Source organism: Diachasma alloeum, unplaced genomic scaffold, assembly GCF_001412515.2.
Source record: "Diachasma alloeum isolate Michigan unplaced genomic scaffold, Dall2.0 Dall_scaffold_00178, whole genome shotgun sequence".
Lineage (NCBI taxonomy): Eukaryota > Metazoa > Arthropoda > Insecta > Hymenoptera > Braconidae > Diachasma > Diachasma alloeum.
The window spans coordinates 1,268,229-1,280,352 of record NW_021680344.1 but is presented as its reverse complement, the minus strand read 5'-3'; the positions used below and the strand labels follow the sequence as shown (position 1 = coordinate 1,280,352).

General features: G+C 34.8%; 1 protein-coding gene across 1 annotated transcript in view; it reads right to left on the bottom strand.

The window, feature by feature from the left end:
• Positions 1 to 8,487: 8,487 nt before the first annotated feature.
• The window catches only part of LOC107039638 (forkhead box protein O), a 121,695-nt gene continuing 118,058 nt past the window's right edge, over positions 8,488 to 12,124 (bottom strand). Inside the window, exon 8 of the transcript XR_001460968.1 lies at positions 8,488 to 8,937. The gene's annotated coding sequence lies outside the window, so the exon portion shown is untranslated. The remainder of the gene's footprint in view (positions 8,938 to 12,124) is intronic.

Genomic DNA, 12,124 nt, shown 5'->3' with positions numbered 1-12,124 from the left:
AATAGAGGATTTCCCGCATTTATTTTCTCGATGTCTAGTTCCGGTTGCGGGTTTGAAATTTCGTTGGATGGATGAATACATATTTCTCCAATGATGGAGGGAAAGAAAAAAATTTTTTTTGAATCTTTTTTCAAATTCACTTGGCACCCTTAAGTGACGGTATCGTAATTTTTCACAGGAGATTCAGGTAAAAATTACGGAACGCTCTGGAAAAATTCCGTGCCAGTTCCGTAAAATTTCGATAAAAGTTCCGTACTTTTTATTGCATATTTCTCTGCGTTTGAGTTTTTATCGCACCGAGACGTTGCCTCTCTATGCATATTGATAACCGACTTCGCTCTATGAGAGATAACGATCCTCAGGAGGACTCTTTCTAATTATCCGACATTTTCCTATTGCGCGAGGTCACAGCTTTGCGTTTTTCCCATAAAAAGAAGTGCATGAATGAAGGGGACTCGTCTGATTTATCCGCGGAGTTCGCAGAAAGTTGGAAATGAGAATGATCCAGGGGAAATGGAAGGATTTTTTTCAACTCTTTTTCCCTAAGTTTTTTTCCTCAGCATGAAAAAACTATCGAAATCAAGAATTTAATTAAAAAATTTCTTTTCCAAACGCTCTGCGGCATTTCGTAGTCGCAAATACGAATATTCTTACATTGAGGGGTTTGAAAACGTGCGAGTGATTGTATATTATAATACATTAGCAATTTGCTACCGAATGACCACAATCTTTTGCCGAATATTTTACTCCTCGATTGCATAATTTTTAACAAGCCCTGCGCAAAAAACAGAATTTTCCAATAGAATTCTAGAATTCCAATAAATTCAAAGAAAATAGAATTGAGGGAAAGCGCTCGGTTTTTTAATTGAATTTTTTCATACCTGAACATTCTTAAATGTGATGTGTTAGAATCAGACGGAGTTCTGATTCTAGACGCTTAAATTTTTGAAAATTAAAAATTAAAAATAAAAATTAAAAATTATATTCTATTTGAGATAGAGATAGACAACGGTTTTCTAAATCGAATTCTATTTAACTAAAATGAGGAAGGTGTCTAGTGTCTGGAGTTACGCTCTACATCTATACGCTACACTGATAGAACGGTTTAGTCGAACCAAACGAGACTTTTTAACTATTACCACGATTCTTTAACTATTAACGAATGGCGGTAACAGTTAAGAAGCCTCGTTTGAGACTCGAGTAATTTTATTGTAACCACGCGGAATCTCGACCTCCTCATTTTATTTAAACAGAACTCGATTTAGAAAACCGTTGTCTATCTCTATCTCAAATAGAATATAATTTAGAATAATCTAAGGGTTTACCTAATTGGAACTTTGGTCACTTGGATAAATTGGAATAAAGTCGTCATACAGGGGAAATCCTTGCCTTAATTAATTTTCGCATATTGTTGATTGATGAATGTTTGTTGACTGAAATATTTATAACGACCTATACGTGTAAAAGATAAATTCAAGGACATATCGACAAAGTGGATTTGCGTCGCAATTTAAAGGTAAGAACCGAAAATTCGTGTTCACGCAGGACGTCGTAAGTCGTGAAAACTAATTTTCAAAAATTTAAGCGTCTAGAATCAGAACTCTGTCTGATTTTAACAGATGTTTCAAATCAACAATTCAATATCTTGACTCTTACCTTCCCCATCCACAGCACTCGATTCTGCTTCCCGAAGTTGACTTGTCGCAATCTTTCTCTCGCCGCCTCTCATAATAGTAATCGGTGATTCATCTTTTCTTCCACGAACACTCATGCTAGCACTAATTTTTTCCCCTTTTGCCTCCTCACGGAAGCTTTATAATCGCTCAAATTTAAGTTTCAAATTTTTTGTTTTACACTGTTAGATAATTACTCTTGAAATTTCAGGTAAAAAAACTTGAAATTTTTAACAACGCTAAATTTATATTAAATTTATTTCCATTTTTTTAACTGAAAATTCTAATTTGAAATTCTAATCTGAAATCTAATCTGAAATTTTAATCTGAAATTCTAATTTCCCGATCCATGTAACAACGAAAATTATGAAAAATTGCAAAAAATCAGCTCATTATTTTTCTGAATTGTCAATCTATTGAAAATTCAATTGAATTTAATGTTTAATTTTCATAATGAGGATAAAAAATCAAGATGTCCTTGAAATATTAATGATCTCACTATGAAAAACTGAATTTTATTGAATTTTCATGATGAGTGGGAACTTCTATGAACGATGTGATTTTAAATTGAATTGAACTTCACAACATTGAGAATTCAGTTGCAATCGTTACTGGAAATTAAACAAATTTGAATTTTAAGGTGATTTTTAGATGGTGCCTGTGTGTATATATGTATGTATTAGGGTGTCCGTTAGGGCACCCGTTCCGAATTTTTTGATGTGCCGTCCCCTCAAAGGACTCGAAAAAAATCAAAAAAAGTTTCTTAAAACTTCAGCTCTCTATCTCAATCCTAAAGCGCCCCCCAAGAGTCTTCTTTTTCCCATAAGAATAACATGTTTTTGCTTCCGAATGGAAGCTTTGTAATCGTTCAAATTTAAATTTTTGATATTTTGTGTTATGTCGACTCAGTATGACCAAAGTGTTCGCTAATGAGTAGATGGAATCGAATCTTTTGTTTTAAATGCACGGATATAAATATTCAATAAAAATTACGTATCTTTTCCGTAATTCCGGAGCGAAATGTGGTAGTAGGAAATTTAACGGAACTGTCACGGAATTTTTCCAGAGCGTTCCGTAATTTTTACCTGAATCTCCTGTGAAAAATGACGATACCATCACTTAAATTTTCTGAGTCGACTCCGTAATCGGTGAGCGAATTGTGAGTTCCGTAATTTTTACTGAACATTTCTCTCCGTGTGTAGGTATTATTGAGCCCTATCAATCGTCATTAATTAAATTTTAATTCATCGATTAGTTTTTGAAAATCAGAATTCCGGGGATATGTTTGGATATCATGCTTCAAATGAATTCAATCATAGCTTAAAATGTTTGTTTTAATGCTATTAAGCCGAAGTTAAAAGATAACTACGAAAGCTATAATAGTTGATTTGATTTTTATGATGATTTTTGAAAATTTCGAATTTTTCATGAATTTCCCTGAAAGTGAACTTTCTGATGGTTTCTTCAAATGTGATGTTTCAGATTCATTCAAGTGCGTATAAATAAAATTGTTCTATTACCATTTTATCGAAGAGCTGAGGGGAGAGATGGAACCGGAAAAAAGACAATCGGTTGTATAGAAGAAAAAGATAATAGGAATAATGATGATGATAACATTCGATTAAGTTAAAAATCTGCCAAAATTAGTTAAAAAGAAACCTTATTCAATTTAATAAAATGAAATGAACAATGAGTTATACACGATAGAAGGGAATAATGTGCAAAATACCCATTCGGAAGCATATTGCTAATTTATTAGCGAAAATACCTATTCTATATGCAATACAAGAGCAATTCCCCATTTCCCACTTGGTTTTATCTATGACCGTCACAAATTAGAAGTTGGTTGTGACAAAAAAATTAGTGCTAGGATGCGTTTTTGAGGAAGGAATGGTACGAGGAAAATTTGAAGGGGGGGGGGAAGGACGAATGTTGGTGAACCATAGAAATTCAATCAAATAATTGTTTCCTCCCTCCCAGAATGAACAGAGACACCCACGAATTGAATGAAAAACGACCCGCTTTCTATACAACCCGTTTATTACATCCTTAATCAATCATATATTAAATAGTGTCATTCATGTTAAATGTACAACTAAATATTCTTTAAACATACGATTGTAGCTGTTCCTCTTACTCACTGCGCGCATTCACTCATCTAAACTCTTGCTTTTTCCAAATATATTTATGCTACATATATGCATAACACACATCTGTGCGCTTGAATCACGACCGTGGGTGACAACAACACTTTGAAAAAGGGGAAAATGTAAATAATCCTTATTACAATGTAGTTAAAAAATTGAATTATTAAAATTACATATTCGACAGCATTGTCGAAGTACAAAAGTACGACTTAAGGCAATTTTTCCACCAAGCTCCAATTTTAGTTTATCATATGTTAAATGAGGGTGAACTGAATCGGCTATTTTCACTTCGCCAATTGATTTCGTCGATTAATAATATCATCGTCGATGACATTTTGTTTGCGATTATATTTTTCATTTTCACTGAAATAAATTCAACATTTATAATTCATTAGTTGCAATGATGTCTCATATTATGCACTTCACAAACAACTAGGCCGACAATTTGATTTTATTACACATTATTTTTTATTTCATCATTTTCATTCTTTACATTATTATAATATATAGTGTCCTATCAAATTCGCCAATCATTCGCAAAGAGTTCGACTCCTTTGCAATAATTTCACGTTCATTAAGATTAATCTAGAACTATTATCTTATGATAATATAACAATCTGTGTTGATCAATTTCAACTTATTCTTCAATTACTTTTACTATCCATCTTTGTATATCCTCCCGCCGTGCGTATATATACAGTAATATATACACACGTAATTTTTTTTCTACAACATTTCATATCGTTTTTCACGTTTTTGCACATTTATAAACTTATATCTTTCGATTCTACGTTTAATTATTCTATTTACTCATTTTCCATTTATTTATCTATATTATGCATATAACATACGCAATGGAGCCGCGTAGTTTTCTTATATTTCGTTTCTCTAGTGTAAATTGAGAGAATCATTTGTACGCAATTTTTCAAGGAATCGGTCAAAATTCAGTTCGATCTTCTGTGCGTACACTGGAAGAAAGAGGCGATTTCTAGAATCAAGTCCATTCTTCTCACAATTTTTTCGTCGATTGAACGCCGGAAAGGCCGTACGGAAATTTTAAAAGCCCAGGCGGTTCAACATTCCTTATTTATTGTGCTAATGAGTTTAGACGTCAGTTTTAACGAGAAAAAAATAGAAAAATTGGGTTTTGATTTTTTTCATTTGTGGAATTTTCAAGTGATCTCATGACGGTATTGTCAATCGAGTGACTTCAACTTTCGTTTACACATACAGAATATATGTTTAAATATAATTAAATGTGGCTTTTCGAAAATCTTAATTTTTTGGGCTTTTAGAATTTTTTTTTCAACAAAACTGAAAAATTGATTAAATCGAAGTGCATAATGAATCGAATATTAATGAAATATAATTTTTTTCATCACATTTCTCGTAAAATTCTCAATGATTAGAGAAATCAGATAAAATTCCGACTTCAGTGATTTTTCAAATTTGTCAAATTTTGGGACTCAGCCAATTTTGAGAAAAAAAATTCCAAAAACTCAAAAAATATAAATTATTAGCAAAGCTCGCTAAGTTATGTGTGATTGTATACTCGAAGATTTTATTCCTGTGAAGCCTTTTTCTGATCAATGAAAAAAATTAAACCCCAATTTTTCCTAATTTTTTTGCATTAATCCTCAATCACTCGCTCGATGACCGCTGTGCCGTCCGTTTTCGTGTTTTTACATTTTAGCGTGTTTCTCGATGCTTAAAAAGTCTGAAAAAATTAGAGTTGCTAGTTCAATCCTTTTATTAAGCATTGGCGTTGTCCGTTTTCTTCTTGGGAAATTTGTTTAGCTAAAAAAAGGCGCCGCGCCTCCCGTTGGGAGTGAGTCCCTGTCGACCTCTCGAGCGGCAATGTTGCTACATTCACTGCCACACTTGGAATAAACGCATTGCGGTAAGCGCCAAGGTGGCAACAGCGCGCTCGGTTTAACCCAGCGAGTGATCGAGGGTTAAAACTGGTTAGAACGCAGAACTGACGTCGAACGAACAGAAACGCAGCGCCGCACCGCCCGGTGAGAGTGAGTCCCTGTCGACCCCTCGAGCGACAGTGTTGCTACATTCACTGCCACACTTGAAATGCGCGCATAGCGCTAAGCGCCAAGGTGGCAACAGCGTGCTCGGTGTAGCCCAGCGGCGCTGCGCTAACCGTGCGACGGATGAAGGCTGCAGCCAAGCGCGAGTGATCGACAGTTAAAACTGAATGCACCTGCGGTTTCGAAATTTCAGTGCGGCCTCTTCAAAAATTGAGGCAACTCGGATCATTCTTGTGACACGAATAGATCGTTTTCCGAATAACTCATTCGAGTTTGTTACAATCAATGATCAAGTTGTAAATATCTTCCTAGCTAAATAAATTTTCACAATCTTGATCGCTGATTATGGCAAACTCTAATGAGTTATTCGGAAAACTGAGTTTTTTTACAAAAATAGTCCGATGTTCCCCCATTCTTCAAAAATTTTTTGTGGCAAGAATTTTTTTGCCCCTATAAAATCCCTTTTTCTCCTAGTGTGACGCAGAGTCAAGACACATGTCGTTTCGCTCAGTTGATTAAATTAATTGAATTGAGTCATACCCGTACATTTTTTTCAGCAGATTGAAGAAAATTAAACCAATACCATTGCCTTCCCGTGGCTGCGATAGATCTATTGATACAAAGTATATGCGGTATTTTCTACACTTTTTTTCATTTTTCTCCTTAATAGATTTTATTTATTACTACGCATTATACAATCACGGCACAATTATTGACTAACGTAGCGAAGCGTCTCAGAGGTTTCAAGCACCGATCGAAATTATTGTACAATCGACGCTTTTTTGTTTTTGTTTTTATGTTTTAATGGGAATCGGGGCGATTAATTGAATTGTGGCGAGTTTTGTGTGTTGAGGGATGGTTGCACCAAGGTCTGACATTTAATGGGTGAATTTATCACTGATTGATATCTGAGATCTCAATTATTGTTTTATTTTTCTAGTTAAGGGTTAGTTATGAAATGATAACTGGAATATAAGGGATTGCGAATGGAATCAAATAGAATGTCTGGGACAACTTCAATGAAATTCTCATGAAATTGTCATTGAATTTCGATAAAATTTCCTAGCGCAAATAATAGGCTCTTACATACAATTAATTTCTAATTTTGAGGACATTTTCTTTAGAATAAACCGATGATCAAGTCCTAATTCTCAATAATTTGGACTTTACTCTAGTATAATTGCCCTTAAATTGAGGCGCTTTTTCTCTTATTTTAGACAGAGAAAAAGTTCCTAGCCTCCACTAAAAATTATTGGGACTTTTAAACTGAGAATCTTTGCATTCTTCAAATTCCTTTGAACAACTCCAAAATTCTGAATTCCAGAACCAAAATTGCCTAAAAATGAGAGAAAATGTGTCTTAATTTGGGAGTAATTGGTACTCGATTTCAGCAAAAAATATTAAGAATTAGAACTTTTCTCTGATTCTTAGAGAATATTCTCTTATAAATACAGTCCAATTTTCATACAAGATACCACAGGGACTGTACAGGAATAAAATTCCGAGAATTACGTATCCCCCACTTTACTTGTGCTCAGAGGGGAAAATATTTTGATTTGAATATTCTTCGTATAAGATAAGATAGACGATTTCCATTTTTATGATCATTTGAGTACTATTCCTGATGTGAAACACGAATGCTTGATTAGAAGGTATTATTCCTTTTCAAAATAACAATTTAGAAATTCGGAATAAGTTAGTTTGTTAATAGGAGCCTGCAAGGCAAAATTGAAACTTTCATTGGAATTTAGCTTTTCATAAAAATTGGATGGAATTTTGTTTTATTTTGTCTATCTATCCATCCAAAAAATGGACGTAAAACAAGTTTTATGACCAATGCGTTTAATTTTTTTTATTAACTGTAACGACTGCCCATTGGTTTTGAAATTCAATTGATGTACAATTAAGTTCTAGATCATAAATGCATATATTTCCAGTAATTTCTGCAATATCTCAACCCCATTCCCACTCAATTCTTGGCCCTTTGTCGAGTATCTTGTACGGAGAATACGAAACGAAAAACATTCAAGCCAGAAAATGGGGGTATCACTCGGCACGGATTCAGGCCTAGTATCTTGTACGGAGACAGAGCTGTACTAAAATTTCTCTATCTTCCTTAAGGGGTCTCCGCAGTTGCGTTGGGCGCGCGGGTGAGTGGAGTGTGAAATAGTCAAGTTAGTGAGGTTAGTTTCGAGAGAGACGAGACATCAAACATGGCGTATGTTGGATAATGATAGACATCGCCATAGTATTTTTATCATTAATTTATTGAACAAATCAACGATAAAACCCAATGGGACTTCGTGCCCATATTGTTTAGGGCTTAATATAGAATAATTTAGCTTACTTTGCTGGCTACCACATTCTCAACAGTGTGAGGGGTATGGGACAAAGTAGCGTCCATAAAGGTTGTGTATGAGGCGCAATTTGAATAATTAATTAAACACGAACGAAACCATAAAAGGAGTTGGAATTGCTTTTACAAATACCTTTTTAACATTTTTGATTACTATATGATATATTTAGTTCGCAAGCACATTGTCATATTTTACCCAAAAGTACTGCGGAGACCCCTTAAATTCGGAAATGTTCTTCGAAAACTCAGCTCAGAGCTAAGTCGACTTAAAACGGTTTACCGCTTCGCTACAGAATTTAACACCTTCAATAAATCAATCAATTTAAAACGCCGAATTTCGACTGAGAATTGAGCAAACAGAGGTTGATGCAACCGTCCTTGGGGAAAACAAAATGAAAAACTGACTAAAATTTACTGAGGGACACTGAGTATCAGGTAGTAAAAAATCATGGCTATTAAGTTCACGGCCTGGTAGAAAATGTTTCACTATTTGAAAAATTGTGGCTGAAGTTATCCGGCACAGGAACAAAAAATTCAATCCCCCTTCAATAATTCGTTTTCTCTCTTATTTTATAATTATTATCTCTCTTATTACATCGACGTAATTGCAACTACCTAGCGTAAACTGCGATCCTTCAAGTACGTATATCTTCGTATTCTAGAATTATTTCTATATCTTATCACAAGCCGATCGTCTCGGCAGTCCTCCTGTCCTCGAACTCCTGAAACAGAAATTGAGAAATTCACATCAGTCGGTTGTTCACATGGCGTCTGATATTTTATTTATTTTTTTGGGTGAGACAGATAATTCTAAGAGGCTATTGGAGTTCATGGTGGATTCAAAGTATATTGCAAAACAATACACTGTTGAAAATTTTTGTCTGAAATTTCCGGTACACTTTTTGGAAATTTTTATCAAATTTAATTACTACTGGAAATTCAAGGAATTTCGTCATCGAAAATTCAGAATTTTGTAAAAAAATCAAAGAGAACCCTAAATTTCAGTTCCATTTTTCCCTGAAAATGAATAGAAAACCAGAAAATTCCGGTAAATATAGTTTTGACTTTTCAGGGTAAGAAAGAAAAATCATGAAATTTCAGATTTCACTGAAAAGTCAATGTAATTTGGCACTGAATATTCATATTAGTTTGGAAATTCAAATAAATTAAGTAATTCTCGTCTTTGTGCTGCTTAAAATTCTGGAATTTTACAGAATTTGGAATTTTACTGAAATTCATCCCGCTACAAAAAAATTCTTTGAATTTCCTCAATTCTCATAAATTTATAATCACTGTGAAAGAAAAATAAAAACCCGCAGGAATGTCAAATTATGTAGAGTACTGGGTGAATTCAGTGAAGCGAATTTTCTGATTGAATAGCGGCATTTAGTGACTGATTTGATTTTTTCTCATTCCAATCGAAACAAATTGCTCTTTTGTTGCTGAAAAAATATCAGAACAATTTTCTGAAGATACTCCGAAAACATTTTTCACTGAAAAAGTTGATAAACACGACCAGTGCGTGAAAATTGAACTGGGGTATAAATAGAAAAACGTATTCGGTACTGCCTCAACCGTTTACCGATGTCCCAGCTTGTTTCGCTCTTTCCTTTTTCATTCATATTCCGAATACTTTGACAAAGTGGGGTCAACGTGCAGTGCCGTCTGACCAGAACAGGACGTAACTACTGCGCAGTTTAATTGACACCCGCTGTCGTGTTTATTCACTTCTGGAATCTCTGCATGGATGTAGTGTTATTGGTTTGTTTATGGAATAGTATACGAGTGGAGACAGGTGAACGAATGGAAAATATCAACAGTTTGAGGTATAAATTCGCTTGTCTATGTTCGTTGTTAAAGTTACTCCGGAAATTTTCAGTAAAAAATCTTGATTTTTAAAGATTTTTTAGACTTTTAAATGGAATTAAAATTTTGAGGCCCATACACATTGAGAGAAAAAATTAATTTTATCAAGAGAATTTTATTTGAATAGCGAATACCAGTCATCTATTCTTGAGATACATTTGATTGGGAGAAATCAAACTTCTCTAGAATTGAAGTGCCTTTTATTTGACGCAATAATGACAGTATTTGATTTTTTTCTAGCTAAAAGTTTGCTAACTCCAGAAATTCGTTGGTTTACTCGACAATCAAAATTATTCGCATGACTAAATACGTTGTTATCTCAATCAACACGATCATACGTTGTTCCGAGTAAATTATAATTGAAATGAGCATTTCGTATGTTGTTACGCGGAAAAAGCTTTGAGATTGTAGTAAGATGTCGTTGAGCTGAAAGAAGTTTATATTTCTTGACTAAAAAAATCGCATTAGTTTACAATAACAGAATCACAGATGACGGTAATTCTACACAAACTAATTTGGATATCACAAATAGGACACCTAATCGGGTCGAAGCGATGTAAGAAAACGATAAAAAAAAATTTTCTCCGTACTCCATGAAGAGAAATGACAAAAAGCGCACAAGCCTTCGAAGATGTTCAATCTTCCAGCAGGTTACGACTACCGAATTGAATGTATGAAGCCAAGTCATAAGATTCAACCGCGATCAGTGCGACTATATGCTCACATACTCGGGGCACATGTGCTCATATAACTAAACGCGATAGAAAGGGAGTTTTGGCGCAAGCGTGCGACGTAGACATGCCTTCGAACAACCCCCCACCCGGACTTAAGTCTGTATAGGTAATACTGTTAGTTCATGGGGAAAGTGACGTGCGGTCCTTGGTTTGAGGCACTCGGGGAAGGAGTGAGTTTGGTCCAAGGGAAAATTGTAGGAAGGGGATGGCCACGTGGCGCCGTGGCGCGTCTTTCCGGCGCCAACTAACCCACCACTCTCTGCCACTGACTCTCGACGTTCAACTCCACCGAATGCTCTTCAATAAACGGCTCGGTTATCTGTTCAAAAGTTACCGCACTTTAACGGGCTCGAGAATGATCCATTGTCTGTTTAAGGTATCGTGGGAGATATTTTATTTTCTTGGTAGCAAGTTTTCGATATTCTTCATTGATAAATTTTTTAAATAAAATGTTTACCAAGGTGTGAAAAATATAATACCGTCACGGAAGGAGTACCCGAACGAGTATGAATACACGAACGCATACTACTAATTATGACTTATTTCTAAATTTTTCCTCCCTTTTTTTACTCTCAATTAAATTATGGTAGAAACAGAAAACTGTAATCTGTTCGATCCAAGCTCAATTTTTCAAATTTAAAATAGAAATCTTATAATTTTAATTTTGTGATGAACTGCACTGACACGACACCTTCAGGCGCTATCTCTTAACCGAGTTGGTTTTAGAGACGTTGGTCGGTGTAGCCTCTGTCAAACGGAAAATGTAGGCAGCAACTAAATAAAATCATTATTTACGGTGAAGAAAAGGGTCGATTAAGTGATTGAAATCCAAAAAATGTGGAAAGAAACTCGCGAAATCGTAGACAAATTGGTTTTCGCTATACTCGAACGATCCACTTAACCTCACCCGTCAAACAAATTTTCCCGCACCTTATCATCCATTCCCTCATCAAAATATTGTTCCGAGGATTACATTAATTGTTTAATGATTGATCTATCACAGGGGAAAATTAAAAAAGAGACAGGAGCAAAATTACAGTGCAGAGGAGTTGGAGAAGGCACTCGTTCTGAAAACTGAACAAAGTTTAGGAGCAGTGAGCAGACTCTACCAAATACCAAAGACGACTTTTTATGAGAAAAATATAACAATTGTATACATAACTAATTGAATAAAGATGTTAATTAACACGAGGCATTAGAAGAATCATTTAACGTACTGATTCCAGAACCATTTCAGTAGCGAAGTGGTAAAAGGGTTTAAGTCGACTTATCTCCCAGTTGAGTTTGTGAATATTTTTTTTTTTTTTTT